Here is a 16930-nt window from a genome sequence, read left to right as displayed (position 1 = left end):
CTAAAGAGTATAACAATTACAAAGTGCAAGTAATGAAGACACAATAACATCAAAGAGCCTACAGCAAAGCCCCCGGAAACTACATCACCCTCTGAGACCACAACAACAGAACAAGAACAGATACTTTAATAGCAGAGGTCAATTGTTGGCCTGTTCAACAATTCACATTTAGAGGTAATGACGCGATATCCAGAGTCCTTCCCAAAGGCTCTAAGTGCCTCTAATATCGCCATAACTACCTTCTCCGGATACGATAGAAATACAATTATATAATTGGCGAAAAGGCCTAAGAACAGATCAGAAGATGACAAAAATATAGCCAAGGGCTCTAATGCTGTATTGAAGAGTAGGGGTGACAATGGGCATCCCTGTCTAGTTCCCTTCTGCAATGTAAACGGGGCAGATAAGAAGCCCGAAGTAAACACACGGACTTGTGAGCGATCATATATACGAGTAAGTATTGTAATGAAAGAGCCCCTGAACCCCATTTTGTCTAGTACCTGTCCCAGCCAGGCCCACCAAACATTATCAAAAGGCTTTTTGGCATCGATGGTGAACAAGGCCGGATAGGTGTCCTACTGGGACTGGTGACAGGTGCAATCCAAGACAGACAGTATGGTCCTGATATTCATGACAGCCGACTTCCCCTATGTGAATGCTACTTGTTCTGTGCCAAGTAGGGTAGACATAACATCAGCCAGTCTATCTGCTACAATCTTCGAAAGGATTTTTGCATCTACATTAATTAAGAAAATTGACGTATAAGAGCCCGGGATTGTCAAGTCCTTCCTCTGCTTCATAAGAAGCTTAATATATGCCATGGAAGCTGATTGAGGCAGACCACCCCTTTCTAAAGCCCTATTATACAAGGAAACAAGAGTCTCTCCTATCTTATCCACCTCTGAACCCGATGGGCCTGGGGACTTAGATGTCTTTAAGCTGCAAATAGTTTTTACTACCTCCTCCAGCATCACAGGGGTATACAGCCTATCTAATGAATTTTGCGATATGTGAGGAAGTTGCACTATATCCAACAAAGTTCTGAGTTTCGTATATAGGCGCTCGTAAAATTCCCCCAGTAGCCTATTAATAGATTTTGGATTATCTTCCATTTTCTCTTTCCCATCCTGAAGCCTAGTGATATATGTAGCTTAAAATCTGCCTTGAGCTAGTCGCCAGGACTATCCCCGATTTATTTCCATATGTAAAAAGAGTAGCCTCTTGACCCAAACGATAGTGCTGTTGACACTGCAGTGCCCAGTCATTAAAAGCTTGCTGCGCTTGGCGCCACGTCAACATCTTCACTATGGTAGGGACATCTCTATATGCTAAATATGTCAATCGAACTAGCAGGCTGGCAGATGTATTACCCTCTAGCAACACTCTCCGTCTACCTGAGACATATACAATGATACGGCCCCGTATAACTGCCTTGTCGGCATCCCAATACAAGAGGACTGACACTGATGTTTCTCATTAGTGGAGGCATATTCATCCCACCGGAACCTAGCCCTGAAGACCCTGGAAAGCCCTAGAAGTGGTGGCAGGGAATGAGACTACTGGTTCCTCCCCAGATGAAGGACCAGCGTCTCTCTGAGGCCTAGACAACAACACACACAAGCGAACAACAAAATGCAAAACAAAATGCACTTAGCTTCAAGAAGAATGGAGGAGCAGGAGATCTAAAGGAACAACACACCAGCTCAACCAACTCCAGCAGGAAATATCAACCGCATGGTAAGCAGTGTGATTCAGGACTAAATAGAGCCTTAGTAATGACTACAAGCTGCACCTGTCAAGAGGTGTGGTCATTACCGAACAACATCATTGCAAGGAGAAAACAGACTGTCAGATACTCTCACGTGCCGCCAGTCTCTCCGATCTTCTCACCTCTGTTACGGGAGGGACTTTATCAGGATGCGCCCTGTGAAAGGCCTTCACAAGGCGACTGGCATTAACGTCGGTCACAGAAACCCAAATTCTTTCCTCTGGACCGTAACCTTTCCAGTGCACAAGATACTGAAGAGATCGACGGAGAATTTGTGAGTTCACTATCTTGGCAATGTGAAATTCAAGATTACGTCCACCAAGACAGGAGCGGGAGGTAAGGTGGACGGTTCAGCAGGTTCTACATATCTTTTCAGTAATGATTTGTGAAAAACATTATGAATTTTTAAAGCCTGCTGAAGTTCAAGATGAAAAGCAACCGGATTAATAATGGCAGAGATCTTATATGGCCCAATAAACCTTGGACCCAACTTCCACGAAGATACCTTTAACTTAATGTTTCTTGTGGACAGCCACACAGAATCAACCACTCTCAGGTCTGGACCACTCATACGTCTCTTATCAGCCATAGCTTTATACTTTTTGCCCATTTTTTAAAATTGTTTAGAATTTTCCTCTTCCGGTATACCAGAAGTCTCAGTACCAGAAAATGTGCCAAACTGTGGATGGAACCCATATGCTCTGAAAAAAGACGACTTATCAGTGGACTCATGTCTACGGTTATTTATGGCAAACTCAGCCAACAACAAAAATGAAGACCACTCCTCCTGATTCTCCAAGACAAAATATCTCAAATAAGTCTCGTGATTCTGGTTAGTGTGCTCAGTCTGTCCGTTCGACTGAGGATAAAAAGCCGAAGAGGACAATTGGACCCGCAGGCGAGTACAGAACGCCTTCCAGAATCTGGAAACAAACTGAGTCCCCCCTATCAGATCCCACATCAGAAGGGATATCGTGTAGTTTCACAATGTTATCGACAAACACTTGTGCGAGAGTTTTAGCATTAGGAAGACCTGATAATTCTATAAAGTGCGACATCTTGCTGAAGCGATTAACAACTACCAGAATCACAGTTTTCCCTGAGGAATTAGGCAAATCTGTGATAAAGTCCATGGACAAATGAGTCCATGGTCGGGAGGGGATAGACAAGGGAAGTAGAGATCCTGAAGGCAGAGTATGTGTCACCTTAGCACGTGCACAAGTCTCACAAGCTGACACATAGCACTCGATACATTTACGCAATCCTGGCCACTAGAATCTCCGGGAAATTAGATCAACCGTGGATCTGCTCCCAGGGTGTCTCATAAGAACAGTACTTTGATGTTCCTGGAACACCTTGTGCCATAGTTCCAAAGGAACAAACAACTTACCTGGAGGACAAGAATCAGGTGCATCTCCCTGGGCCTCCAACACCTCTGCCTCAAGTTCATGATAAAGGGTGGATACAACCACCCCATCAGCTAATATCGGGCCAGGATCCTCCGAATCACCCTCCCCGGGAAAGCTACGCGACAAAGCATCCGCTTTGACGTTCTTAACCCCAGGGCGATAGGTGACAACGAAATTAAATCAGGTAAAAAACAACAACCATCTGGCCTGTCTTGGGTTTAGACGTTTAGCTGACTCCAGATAAGTCAGATTTTTGTGATTAGTAATTACCAAAATGGGATGAATCGCTCCTTCCAACCAATGACGCCATTCCTCAAAAGCCAACTTAATGGCCAGCCACTCTCTATTACCTACATCATAATTTCTCTCAGCAGTAGAGAGTTTTTTAGAGAAAAAAGCACATGGGCGCCATTTTCTAGGGGAAGGACCCTGCGACGAGACTGCTCCCCTAACTCGGATGCATCAACTTCCACAATGAATGGCTGTGACTCATCAGGTTGCACCAGTATAGGAGCAGAAGCAAAACACTCCTTCACCGCTGAAAAGGCATGTGATGCCTCATCAGACCAGACTGAGAAATCCGCACTTTTGCCTCATGCACACGGCTGTTGTTTTGGTCTGCATCCGAGCTGCAGTTTTGGCGGCTCGGATGCTGACCCATTCACTTAAATGGGGCCGCAAAAGATGCAGACAGCACTCCGTGTGCTGTCCACATCCATTGCTCCGTTCCATGGTCCGCAAAAAAAATATAACCTGTCCTATTCTTGTCCGTGCTTTGCGGACAAGAACAGGCAGTTAAATTAAAGGCTGTCCGTGTGCATGAGGCCTTTCTAAATGGTTTAACAACAGTCGAGTAATTCAAGATAAATTTACAGTAGTAATTGGTGAACCCCAAAAATCGCATGAGTGCTTTCAGATTTTTGTGTCGATCCCAGTCCAACTGTAACGCTCCAACGGGTGTGGACCCGCTGTGCCACTTACCGGTTTGGCTTTGGGCCAAACTTGGGAGCGGAATCTAAGTGTTCCCCTGGTCTTCAGCCTTTATCCCGCTCCAGGATGCGGAAGCTGGTCTTAGCGGCAGGGGAGACACCAGGTCGCTACCGCAAGAATGGTCCCGGCTAAGTGGCAGCTGGCAGAGCAGGCCAGAACGCCCCGGTGCAAGCACTTGGGATACAGGCAGGTGGAGCGAGCTGTCGCTGGATGGAAGAAGCGCAGCAGCAGAGTCAGATGAAGCAGAGCTGAGTTGGTGATTAAGCAGAGCTGGAGCCTGTTAGAACAGCAGAGCTGAATAGCTCAGGTGCAGCAGGTGTAACAAGCTGAACAGCAGACAGAGGCATGGTTGACAATCCGAATCATACACTTTAGAGCAGCGAGGTACAGGAGGATCAGGCAGAGACGAGGTCAGGATACAGGCTAAGGTCAGAAGCAGGATAACACAGGAACAACGAGCTGGAACCTTCGCTGTAGAAAACTACAATATTGCTCAGGCATCACAGGAAGGGGGAAGCACCCTTTATAAAGGTGGTGCCTGGCCGGAATTGGAGAGAAGGCGGAATCAGGGGCATGCACGAACCCTTAAGGAAACAGGATGCGTGCAGCTCCTACCAGGTGCAACAGAAGCTGTCGCCGCCTGTGACAGTGCAGGAAAGTGGATCCGGAGCCTGCAGCGGAGAGGAGGAGCCTTGTGTGCAGTTCGACTAAGGTACATAGCAGGATGCGCTGCATGCTGGCGGCTGCCAACTGCCATTGTTACACCAACACAGCACAGACTTTTTCCGGATCCATACGAAAACCTGAGGATGAGAGTAGGTAACCCAGGAATTGCACTTCCGGAACCGCAAATACACACTTCTCCATCTTAGCATACAATTTATTCTCCCTTAGGATCTGTAAGACCTGTCTCACTTGATCCTGATGCTTCTCCATGTCGGGGGGAATAAATGAAAATATCCAGATACACCACCACAAACCTGCCCGCCAGATGATGAAAGATGTCGTTGATGAAATGTTGAAAAACCACAGGAGCATTGGTTAACCCAGAAGGCATAACCATATTTTCAAAATGACCCTCAGGGGTATTAAAGGCGGTCTTCCATTCGTCCCCCTCCTTGATCCTTATCAGATTATATGCCCCCTCAAATCCAACTTCGAGAACACCTTAGCACTGACAATCTGATTGAACAAATCCGGGATCAAAAGGAAGGGGATAAGGATCACGGACAGTAATGCGAGTAAGCTCACGGAAGTCTAAACATGGCCTAAGAGTTCCGTCCTTTTTCTTAACAAAGAAGAACCCTGCAGCCACTGGGGATTTGGATGGTCTAATATGACCGTTGGCCAAACTCTCTGTGATATATTCTCGCATGGCGGCTTTTTCGAGTTCGGAAAGATTATACAACCGAGACTTGGGCAACTTAGCTCCGTGAACAAGGTTGACAGAGCAATCATATTCCCAATGTGGAGGGAACTCCTGGTCTCCACTTTTAGAGAATACATCAGAAAAATCAGAAATAAATGAAGGTACAAATTTAGTGGTTACAACAGAAAGCGACGTGCTAAGACAGTTGTATGCAAAATCACTCCAATCAAGAATCTGTTTCGCCAATCGATGGTAGGGTTATGTTTGGATAACCACGGTAAACCTAGCATCAGAGGAGCAGGCAGACCCTCCAGCACAAAACATGAAATGGATTCTTGATGTGAATCTCCCACCTTTAACCGAATGTCCTGCACCATTTGTGACCAAAAAAATTTGTGAGAGTGGAGCGGAATCAAATCGCAAACACCGAAATATTTTTGATCTTATGTGCTTGTTGTCAAACCATGCATATGGACTAATTGGCCATCCACTAGGTTAACCCCTGCCCCACTTTCAATAAATACTTTAATTCCCACAGTTTTGGAGTCTAGCGCCACCTTGGCAGGCAGGAGAAATCGGGTACTACCGGTAACACACCACCAATAGTGAGTAGAGGACTAAACATATTTTATTTTTTCCCTTTTTCACCTTGACGTTTAACATATAAAGACATACGTTAACAAAATGTCCCCCTTTACCACAGAAAAAGCAGAGTCTTTTCTTAACCCTAATGTTTTTATTACCAGGTCCAGGAGTGACTTCCCCCAACTGCATTGGCTCATCATCAGACATGGGCTCAAGTGCCTCCCTACCCAAAATGTAGGAAGAGGCCGCCTCCCCATATGATAGTGTGTCCCGAGCGAGAGGAATCTTAGACCTCTCCATCAGGCGTCTATCAATACGTACAGCCAGAGACATGCCTGCCTCCAATGACTCTGGATATTCGTGAAATGCCAATGCGTCCTTCAGGTTCTCAGATAACCCTTGACAGAATTGACTACGGAGGGCTGGGTCATTCCACTCAGTATCAGTTGCCCATCTCCTAAATTCAGAGCAATAAGACTCAGCAAAACGCTCTCCCTGCCTTAAGCCACGCAACTTAGTCTCGGCCAGGGAGACCCGATCTGGGTCATCGTAGATAAGTCCCAGAGCTATGAAAAATTCATCTACTGACCGGAGGGATTGTGATCTGATCGACAAAGAAAAAGCCCAAGACTGAGCGTCACCTTTAAGTAGCGAAATAATAATCTCCACTCTTTGACTCTCGTCCCCAGAAGAGTTAGGACGTAGTCTAAAATATAGTTTGCACAACTCCCTGAACCGAACAAAGTTCTCGCTTCTCTCGGAAAACCTATCCGGGAGAGCGACCTTAGGTTCCGGGCAGGCCTGGTTCCTGCTGCTGGAAGCCGCCGCCTGTAGTCTCTGAAACTGTGAGACGGCCGTGCGGAGGTCAGCCACCTCCAAAGAAAGACCCTGCATACTATCGACCAGTGCAGAAACAGTATCCATCGCTGCACAGACACAAACAAAATAACAGTATTTTGGGCGGTTGATAATGTCACGAGTAATGGGGAGGGGATAACACCAAATAACAGAAGGAATAGACCGGAGTCTAGGCCTCAAAGCTAAGGGAGAGGGATAGTGACCTTCTAGGAATCCTAGACCTCTCCCCGACTTCTGCCAATATGAGTAGACCCTGAAGGTGGAAATACTCATACACCGGAACCTAGCCCTAAAGACACTGGGAGTGGTGGCAGGGAATGAGACTACTGGTTCCTCCCCAGATGAAGGAACCAGCGTCTCCCTGAGGCCTAGACAACAACACACAAAGCGAACAACAACATGCAGCAGGAGATCCAAAGGAACAACACACCAGCTCAACCAACTCCAGCCGGAAATATAAACCTTATGGTAAGCAGTGTGATTCAGGACTAAATAGAGCCTCAGTAATCACTACAAGCTGCACCTGCCAAGAGGTGTGGTCATTACCGAACAACAACACTGCAAGGAGAAAACAGAGACTGTCTGATACCCTCACGTGCCGCCAGTCTCTCCGATCTTCTCACCTGTCCTGTCATGGGAGGGACCGTGGCAGATTATCATGGATTCTGTTGTTGTAGACAACACTCTTGGCAATAGGGATTTGCTGACTAACAAATAATATATCCGAGACCAGGATTTATGAGCAGAGGAATAAAACGTAAACTCTCTACAAGAAGGATTATGATATCTCCAAGGGTATCATAGATGTGTTTTCTAACAAGAGGACCCATCACTTTGTCATGTATACAATGGGGTGGACCTCCCATCCCTACATCCTCCTGTCTTCCCTATGATCTACCACTAAGTTAAAGTCCCCTCCCCCCCCCCCTCCCACACCAACTACTCAGCTGCTGTTAAACTACAAATCCCAGCATGCTCCATTCACTTCTATGGAAGTTTTAGAGAACAACTGAGTGTGCATGGCGGGAATTATAGTTTCACAACAGCTGGGGTGTCAAAGGTTGAAGATCACTGTTATGGACAGTGTAAGCTCAGACAGGCTGTCTACTCCTACACCAGATGTATCACAGGGGCTCAGGCTGGGTGATAAATATGGAACAAGGACAGACACTTTTTTAGTAGCTTTATACCAGCTATTGGTTGGCTAAGGCTACTTTCACACTTGCGGCAGTGTGATCCGACGGGCAGTTCCGTCGTCGGAACTGCCCGCCGGATCCGCCGATCTGCATGTGACTGAAAGCATTTGTGAGACGCATCCGGATGCGGATCCGTCTCACAAATGTATTGCAAGAACGGATCCGTCTCTCCGCTTGTCATGCAGACAGACGGATCCGTCTTGTATCTTTTTTCACATGCGCAGTCCGGAAGGACAGATCCGGCATTCCGGTATTTTGAATGCCGGATCCGGCACTAATACATTCCTATGGGGAAAAATGCCGGATCCGGCATTCCGGCAAGTTTTCAGTTTTTTTCGCCGGAGATAAAACCGTAGCATGCTATGGTTTTATCTTTTGCCTGATCAGTCAAAATGACTGAACTGAAGACATCCTGATGCATCCTGAACGGATTAGGGTACTTTCACACTTGCGGCAGGACGGATCCGACATGCTGTTCACCATGTCGGATCCGTCTTGCCGCTATTTCGCCGTGCCGCCGGACCGCCGCTCCGTCCCCATTGACTATAATAAAGACGGGGCGGAGCTACGGCGCAGCACGGCGAAAGCCGCCGGACTAAAAAGTCCTGCATGTCCGACTTTTTAGTCCGGCGGCTTTCACCGTGCTGCGCAGGAGCTCCGCCCCGTCCCCATTATAGTCAATGGGGACGGAGCGGCGGCACAGCGAAATAGCGGCAGGACGGATCTGCCGCAAGTGTGAAAGTACCCTTAATCTCCATTCACAATGCATGGGGACATGCCTGATCAGTTCTTTTCCGGTATAGAGCCCCTGTGACGGAACTCTATGCCGGAAAAGAAAAACACTAGTGTGAAAGTACCCTTAGGGTCCATTCACATGTCCGTTGTTTCTTTCCTGATCTGTTCCGTTTTTTGCGGAACAGATCTGGACCAGATCTGGACCCATTCATTTTCAATGGGTCCTGAAAAAAATCGGACAGCTCAATGTCTGATTTTTTTCAGGACCCATTGAAAATGAATGGGTCCAGATCTGGTCCAGATCTGTTCCGCAAAAAACGGAACAGATCAGGAAAGAAACAACGGACGTGTGAATGGACCCTTACTCTTGTGGTAGCAATTCAGGATGGAAAGTATTCCTGATGTATCAAAGAAAAGGCTATTCAAGTTCATTGTATCGGTAACAGAGGGGGCACTCGCATACATCTTCTCCTGCACTAGATTAGGCCAGAATACAGTCAGTCTGTACCAGTTTCTAGTAGTGGGGCTAATGGGTAGCAGATAAGCATATAAGGGTCTGACTTCCAGTATATTGACATCATTAAAGGGGTTGTGCCTCTAAGGCCCTTTTCACACGGGCGAGTATTCCGCGCGGATGCGATGCGCGAGTTGAACGCATTGCACCCGCACTGAATCCTGACCCATTCATTTCTATGGGGCTGTGCACACGAACTGTGATTTTCACGCATCACTTGTGCGTTGCGTGAAAATCGCAGCATGCTCCTCTTTGTGCGTTGTTCACGTAACGCAGGCCTCATAGAAATGAATTGGGTTGCGTGAAAATCGCAAGCAAGTGCGGATGCGGTGCGATTTTCACGCATGGTTGCTAGGAGACAATCGGGGTGGGGACCCGATCATTATTATTTTCCCTTATAACATGGTTATAAGGGAAAATAATAGCATTCTGAATACAGAATGCATAGTAAAATAGGGCTGGAGGGGTTTACAAATTTTTTTTTAATAATTAAACTCACCTTAATCCACTTGCTCACGCAGCCCAGCTTCTCTTCTGTCTTCTTTTTTGCTGTGTACAGGAAAAGGACCTGTGGTGACATCACTCCGGTCATCACATGGTCCGTCACATGATATTTTACCATGGTGATGGATCATGTGATGGACCATGTGATGACCTGAGTGACGTCACCACAGGTCCTTTTCCTGCACACAGCAAAAAAGAAGACAGAAGAGATGCCGGGCTGCGCGAGCAAGTGGATTAAGGGGAGTTAAAAATTTTTTTATTTTTTTTTAACCCCTTCAGCACTATTTTTCTATGCATTCTGTATTAAGAATGCTATTATTTTCCCTTATAACCATGTTATAAGGGAAAATAATACAATCCACAGAACACCGATCCCAAGCCCGAACCTCTGTCAGCACTTTAAGTGCGGTGGGCGCCATTGCCCGCGGCATGTAAAGTGTGAAACAGTCCGGATTGGCACTCCTGCCGGTCCGGGCTGTTAGAGCAGGGCCGGGGCTCTCTTAGACTGGGTCGCCGTAAAAAAGCTGCGGCCCAGCCTAAAGCCCCTTAGTTTCACAGGTGGTGGGAGGGGTGAGTGACTAACAAAAGTACGCCCATCAGTAAATCTCTACAGCTGGGTATGTGTCTCAAACTATGCTTCACAACAATATATATGGAAAATCCTCCAAACCATACAGGGAGTGCAGAATTATTAGGCAAGTTGTATTTTTGAGGATTAATTTTATTATTGAACAACAACCATGTTCTCAATGAACCCAAAAAACTCATTAATATCAAAGCTGAATATTTTTGGAAGTAGTTTTTAGTTTGTTTTTAGTTTTAGCTATTTTAGGGGGATATCTGTGTGTGCAGGTGACTATTACTGTGCATAATTATTAGGCAACTTAACAAAAAACAAATATATACCCATTTCAATTATTTATTTTTACCAGTGAAACCAATATAACATCTCAACATTCACAAATATACATTTCTGACATTCAAAAACAAAAACAAATCAGTGACCAATATAGCCACCTTTCTTTGCAAGGACACTCAAAAGCCTGCCATCCATGGATTCTGTCAGTGTTTTGATCTGTTCACCATCAACATTGCGTGCAGCAGCAACCACAGCCTCCCAGACACTGTTCAGAGAGGTGTACTGTTTTCCCTCCTTGTAAATCTCACATTTGATGATGGACCACAGGTTCTCAATGGGGTTCAGATCAGGTAAACAAGGAGGCCATGTCATTAGATTTTCTTCTTTTATACCCTTTTTTGCCAGCCACGCTGTGGAGTACTTGGACGCGTGTGATGGAGCATTGTCCTGCATGAAAATCATGTTTTTCTTGAAGGATGCAGACTTCTTCCTGTACCACTGCTTGAAGAAGCTGTCTTCCAGAAACTGGCAGTAGGACTGGGAGTTGAGCTTGACTCCATCCTCAACCCGAAAAGGCCCCACAAGCTCATCTTTGATGATACCAGCCCAAACCAGTACTCCACCTCCACCTTGCTGGCGTCTGAGTCGGACTGGAGCTCTCTGCCCTTTACCAATCCAGCCACGGGCCCATCCATCTGGCCCATCAAGACTCACTCTCATTTCATCAGTCCATAAAACCTTAGAAAAATCAGTCTTGAGATATTTCTTGGCCCAGTCTTGACGTTTCAGCTTGTGTGTCTTGTTCAGTGGTGGTCGTCTTTCAGCCTTTCTTACCTTGGCCATGTCTCTGAGTATTGCACACCTTGTGCTTTTGGGCACTCCAGTGATGTTACAGCTCTGAAATATGGCCAAACTGGTGGCAAGTGGCATCTTGGCAGCTGCACACTTGACTTTTCTCAGTTATTTTGCGCCTTGGTTTTTCCACACGCTTCTTGCGACCCTGTTGACTATTTTGAATGAAACGCTTGATTGTTCGATGATCACGCTTCAGAAGCTTTGCAATTTTAAGAGTGCTGCATCCCTCTGCAAGATATCTCACTATTTTTGACTTTTCTGAGCCTGTCAAGTCCTTCTTTTGACCCATTTTGCCAAAGGAAAGGAAAGTTGCCTAATAATTATGCACACCTAATATAGGGTGTTGATGTCATTAGACCACACCCCTTCTCATTACAGAGATGCACATCACCTAATATGCTTAATTGGTAGTAGGCTTTCGAGCCTATACAGCTTGGAGTAAGACAACATGCATAAAGAGGATGATGTGGTCAAAATACTCATTTGCCTAATAATTCTGCACGCAGTGTATGTATATATGTATATCAACCACAAAACTTATTTCATACTTCCAGGTGTATGAGATCCCTCAGCGAATATTTGATGTCTGAAAAATAAAAGTGTATATATAAATAACACTATATCAAATATGCATGATCTCATAATCCCTATTGAGGCCTCTAGGGTGAAGGGTATCCAACGTATGGATCCAATAAGCCTCTCTGCGCAATAACAGCTTCTTCAAATCTCCTCCTAGGTCTTTTAACCTGTTCCAATACTTGGAACCTCAATTGAGCAATCCCATGTTATATATTAGAGAGACCACACAAACGATTAGGGATCGAATTGGGAAACACAAATCCACTATTCGTACTAAGAATTTAATGTTACCTATCCCATTTAATTTTGAACAGAGCAAACATGGGATTGCTGAATTGAGGTTCCAAGTATTGGATCTCATACACCTGGAAGTATGAAATAAGTTTTGTGGTTGATATACATATATACATATGGTTTGGAGGATTTTCCATATATATTGTTGTGAAGTATAGTTTGAGACACATACCCAGCTGTAGAGATTTACTGATGGGCGTACTTTTGTTAGTCACTCACCCCTCCCACCACCTGTGCAGGTGAGGGGAGTTGGTGATGATGTCACAAAAGGGGGAGTTTATCCCATCATATATAACTGGTCATTTTGTATACCTGTACCTGTTGATGAAGGCATGCTAGCCAAAACGCGTCCAGGATTGAGGACATTTTGATTTGATTAAATAAACATCATATAATTGAAGACACGATTGCTGGGATTCTTCTTTGAATATTTCCTATTTCACTTCCTATTCCGTGCAACGTGCAAACAGAGTGAGTGCCGACTGTTTTTCTTGTAAAGCCCCTTAGTGACCGCCGTAAAAAGGCATATGGGTGGTCACTAAGGGGTTAACACAAGCTGTGTCTGTTACAAATCCAGTTACACAGAGCATTTTAAATATGTGGAGGTAGAAAATGAACTGATTAGTGTCACATGTCCTGCTGATGTCAGGACTCATCACACTGCTGTAAGGCATGATGGGACAGCAGTCACATGACAAACCAGGAAGCAGGATTAAAGCATGGGGGATAAGAGAAAACTGCAAGTGAGGTAAATTTGAAAACAAAAAAATAAATAAAAAAAACAATCCAAGCAAGAATGTGAGCTAGAGTACTTGATGAAAATTAGTTTATGGCACAGCCCATGTAAAGGATAACTGTCATATTTTTCTTTATTTGCTAGTTTATTAGAGTTAGTCTGTCAATGATTGCCAAAAGATCTTTAATTACCTTATAACAACAGCTTTCATTAAAGGGAATCTGTCACCTGCTTTTACCATTTTAAGCTGGCACCATCGCTATGTTCACTAAAGTACCTTATTTCCAGCAGTACCGCCTGCCGCCTGCGCGATCATCAACCTCCTCAGGGCAACAGCCTCAAAAGTCTCACTGGGCATGCGCCGAGCACAGTGATGTAACCTGAGCGCTGTTGCCCTGAGGAGGTTGATGATTGCGCAGGCGGCAGGCGGTACTGCGCCTGCACGAGTTTTCTGGCCGCCGACAGGAAGAAGGACGGGGCATTACTATAAGGTAGACGGTGACGTGTGGAGGGGGCGGAACCGTTTGCCGGGCTGTGGGAGGTAATTTCAGGATCAGGAGGCGTTCTTGGGCACTGCAGGGGGGCGTCGCTGGGCACCGGAGAGGGAAAAAAACGCCCCTCTGGGCACCTTGGAGCCTCATTAGCATAACATAAAAAGCGCTTTTATATCAAAAGGACAAAACGAAATACAGTAAAAAGAAGACTGCTGAAAATAAGGTACTTTAGTGAACAAAGCGATGGTACCAGCTTAAAATGATAAAAGCAGATGACAGATTCCCTTTAATGTCCTCTGTCTCTTTCCACTGCTCCCTTAAAAGACAGTTGCTAGGGCTCATCTGTCTCCCAACTTAATGTAAACAGAAGACAGAGGGGCGGTCCTTCACACTGCATGCCTGCATTAGGCTTCAGAGTGAGGAGGCGTGTCTTTCAGTAATCCAATCTGATTGCAAGTGTGTACGTGAAGTGAGGGAAAGCAGTTTTGGCCTCAGAACTGGCAGAGGAGCCATCTTGAGAAGATCCTCATATTGTTGGATAAGACAGCCGTAACCAAGGGGAAAACGGTGGTATGTGAAGAAACTAAAGATTGCTTTATGCATAATGCTGCTGCAGCAGTAATATATGCTAAAATTGATTTTTTGATGAAAACATGACAGTTATCCTTTAATGTATTCATACTATGAGGATTTTCTCCGGTAGACAGGGGTGCGGGTGCAGTATAGAGGCAAATGGAGTCCAGGTAACGAAGCAAAAGAGCATTTATTTTACACTTGCTCAAACAGAAAAGCAAAACAGTCAGTTGGTGTTAGTTCACACACAAAATAACAGAGAGCTTCAGCTGGCTCCTTTACTTGAATGAGTCCTGTCCTGGCCGATCGCACAGCCACATAAAGTATTCCCACAAGATGCTGGGCGCACTGTACGCCTGTGTCGGGATCCAGGCCTCAGCTCCACACACTTCAAAAACCACCCAGACTCACTGTGATTTTCCTTCCTTCTCCTCACAGCTGAGGTTGCTGCCTGGGAATTTAAATCCCAGCTCCAAAACCTGGTTCTGGAACGTGGGGAGTAGGCACCCGCCCAACTCTTTACCTACTCCCAATAAACGCCGGCCCGGATTGGCTTTGCAGCCATACTAAGTATTAAAGGTGTCAACAGCCTCTGCTGTTAACACACAAAACCCGGCTCTTACTTCACCGAGGCCAGGAACCTCGGTGACACGTATCTGCCATCCAATACAGTACCCTGCACCTTACCAGATACCCCCCCCCTTTGTTCAACCCTAAGGGGGTGGACACCCGAAAAACAGTGTACCAGGGAGAGGGAGTCTGCATTTGTCAGTAATCGGCCAGCTTTATGCTCCACCACAAATTTGTAATTCTGTAGAGACAGAAACCACCTGTTGACTCGGGCATTCCTTTCTTTGGCCTGGCTCATCCACTTGAGAGGGGAGTGGTTATTTACCAGGCGGAAGCTTCTGACCAACAGATAGTAACGGAGAGCCTCGAGTGCCCATTTGATGGCGAGGCACTCCCTTTCCACTATACTATACCTGGTCTCGGCTGTGGTGAGTTTACGGCTGAGAAAGACAATGGGATGCTCCTCCCCGTTGACTTCCTGAGACAGTACAGCCCCAAGGCCAACCTCAGAGGCGTCGGTCTCAACTATGAACTCCTTCTTGAAATCGGGGGTTACCAAAACTGGGGACCCACACAGGGTCGACTTCAAGGAGGAGAAAGCTTTTTCCGCTTGTTCATTCCAGCGGACCGTCCCTGACTTACGCCCCTTTAATAACCCTGTCAGTGGCGCAGCTACAGTGGCAAAGTGGGGCAAAAACCTCATGTAATATCCCACAATTCCCAGGAATGATTTTACCTGCCGAGTAGTGACGGGCCGGGGCCAATATCTGATTGCCTCAATTTTGTGTACCTGAGGTTTTATAACTCCGCGACCAATTACATATCCCAGATACTTGGCCTCCTCTAACCCTACTGCGCATTTTTTCGGATTCACGGTTAAGCCTGCCTTCCTAAGGGAGTCCACTATAGCCTGCACCTTAGGTAAATGACTCTCCCAGTCAGTACTGTGGACGAGGATATCGTCCAAATAGGCCGAGGCGTACTGACGATGGGGTCGCAGCACAATATCCATTAACCTTTGGAAAGTGGCGGGGGCTCCATGCAGACCAAAGGGTAATACCTTATACTGATACAGGCCTTGCGGTGTAACAAAAGCCGTTTTTTCTTTGGCAGACTCCATTAAGGGTACTTGCCAGTACCCTTTTGTGAGGTCTAGCACAGAAAAATACCGGGCTTGTCCTAGTCTCTCAATCATCTCATCCACACGGGGCATAGGGTACGCGTCAAATTTGGAGAATTCATTTCGTCTGCAGAAGTCGTTACAGAAGCGTAGGGTCCCGTCCGGCTTGGGCACCAAGACTATTGGACTAGCCCACTCGCTTTTCGACTCCTCGATGACATCTAATTGTAACATCCGTTGCACCTATTCCGAAATGGCTTGTCGGCGGGCCTCAGGTACCTGATATGGTCTCAACCGGACCCTGACCCAAGGTTCCGTGACAATGTCATGGTGGATGACAGAGGTGCGTCCCGGAAGGTATGGATCGACCGAATATCGGTTTTATCGGCCGATATTCAGGATTTTGACAGTTATCGGTATCGGCATCTATTTTGCCGATATTCCGATAACGTATGGGGAATACAGATCGCGCTGCTCAGCGCTCTCTGTGTTCCTTCAGCAGCACAGGGGAGAAGGAAGCAGTGTCTCTCTCCCCCTGTGATGCTGCTGCCGCTGCCGCCAATGAGAGGTGAGAAGACAAGAGGAGGGGAGGGGAGGGGCTGTGGCCACTGCGCCACCAATGATGTTGACTTACTCACTCATTCAAATTGAACAGGAGGCGGGAGCTGGCTGCAGAATCACATAGCCGGCTCCCGACCTCTATGAGCGGTAGCTGCGATACGCGGGAGTTAACCCCTTAGGTGCCGCGGATCGCAGCTACCGCTCATAGAGGTCAGGAGCCGGCTATGTGATTCTGCAGCCAGCTCCCGCCTCCTGTATATGAATAAATGAGAGATTTATGTTCATTGGTGGTGCAGTGTGGCCCCCCAAGCCCCCCAGTATTAATCATTGGTGACGCAGTGCGCCCCCCACCCCCGTATTA

The sequence above is a fragment of the Bufo bufo genome, chromosome 4, assembly GCF_905171765.1.
Source record: "Bufo bufo chromosome 4, aBufBuf1.1, whole genome shotgun sequence".
In the NCBI taxonomy this organism is placed as follows: Eukaryota; Metazoa; Chordata; class Amphibia; order Anura; family Bufonidae; genus Bufo; species Bufo bufo.
This window is presented reverse-complemented; position numbering follows the sequence as displayed.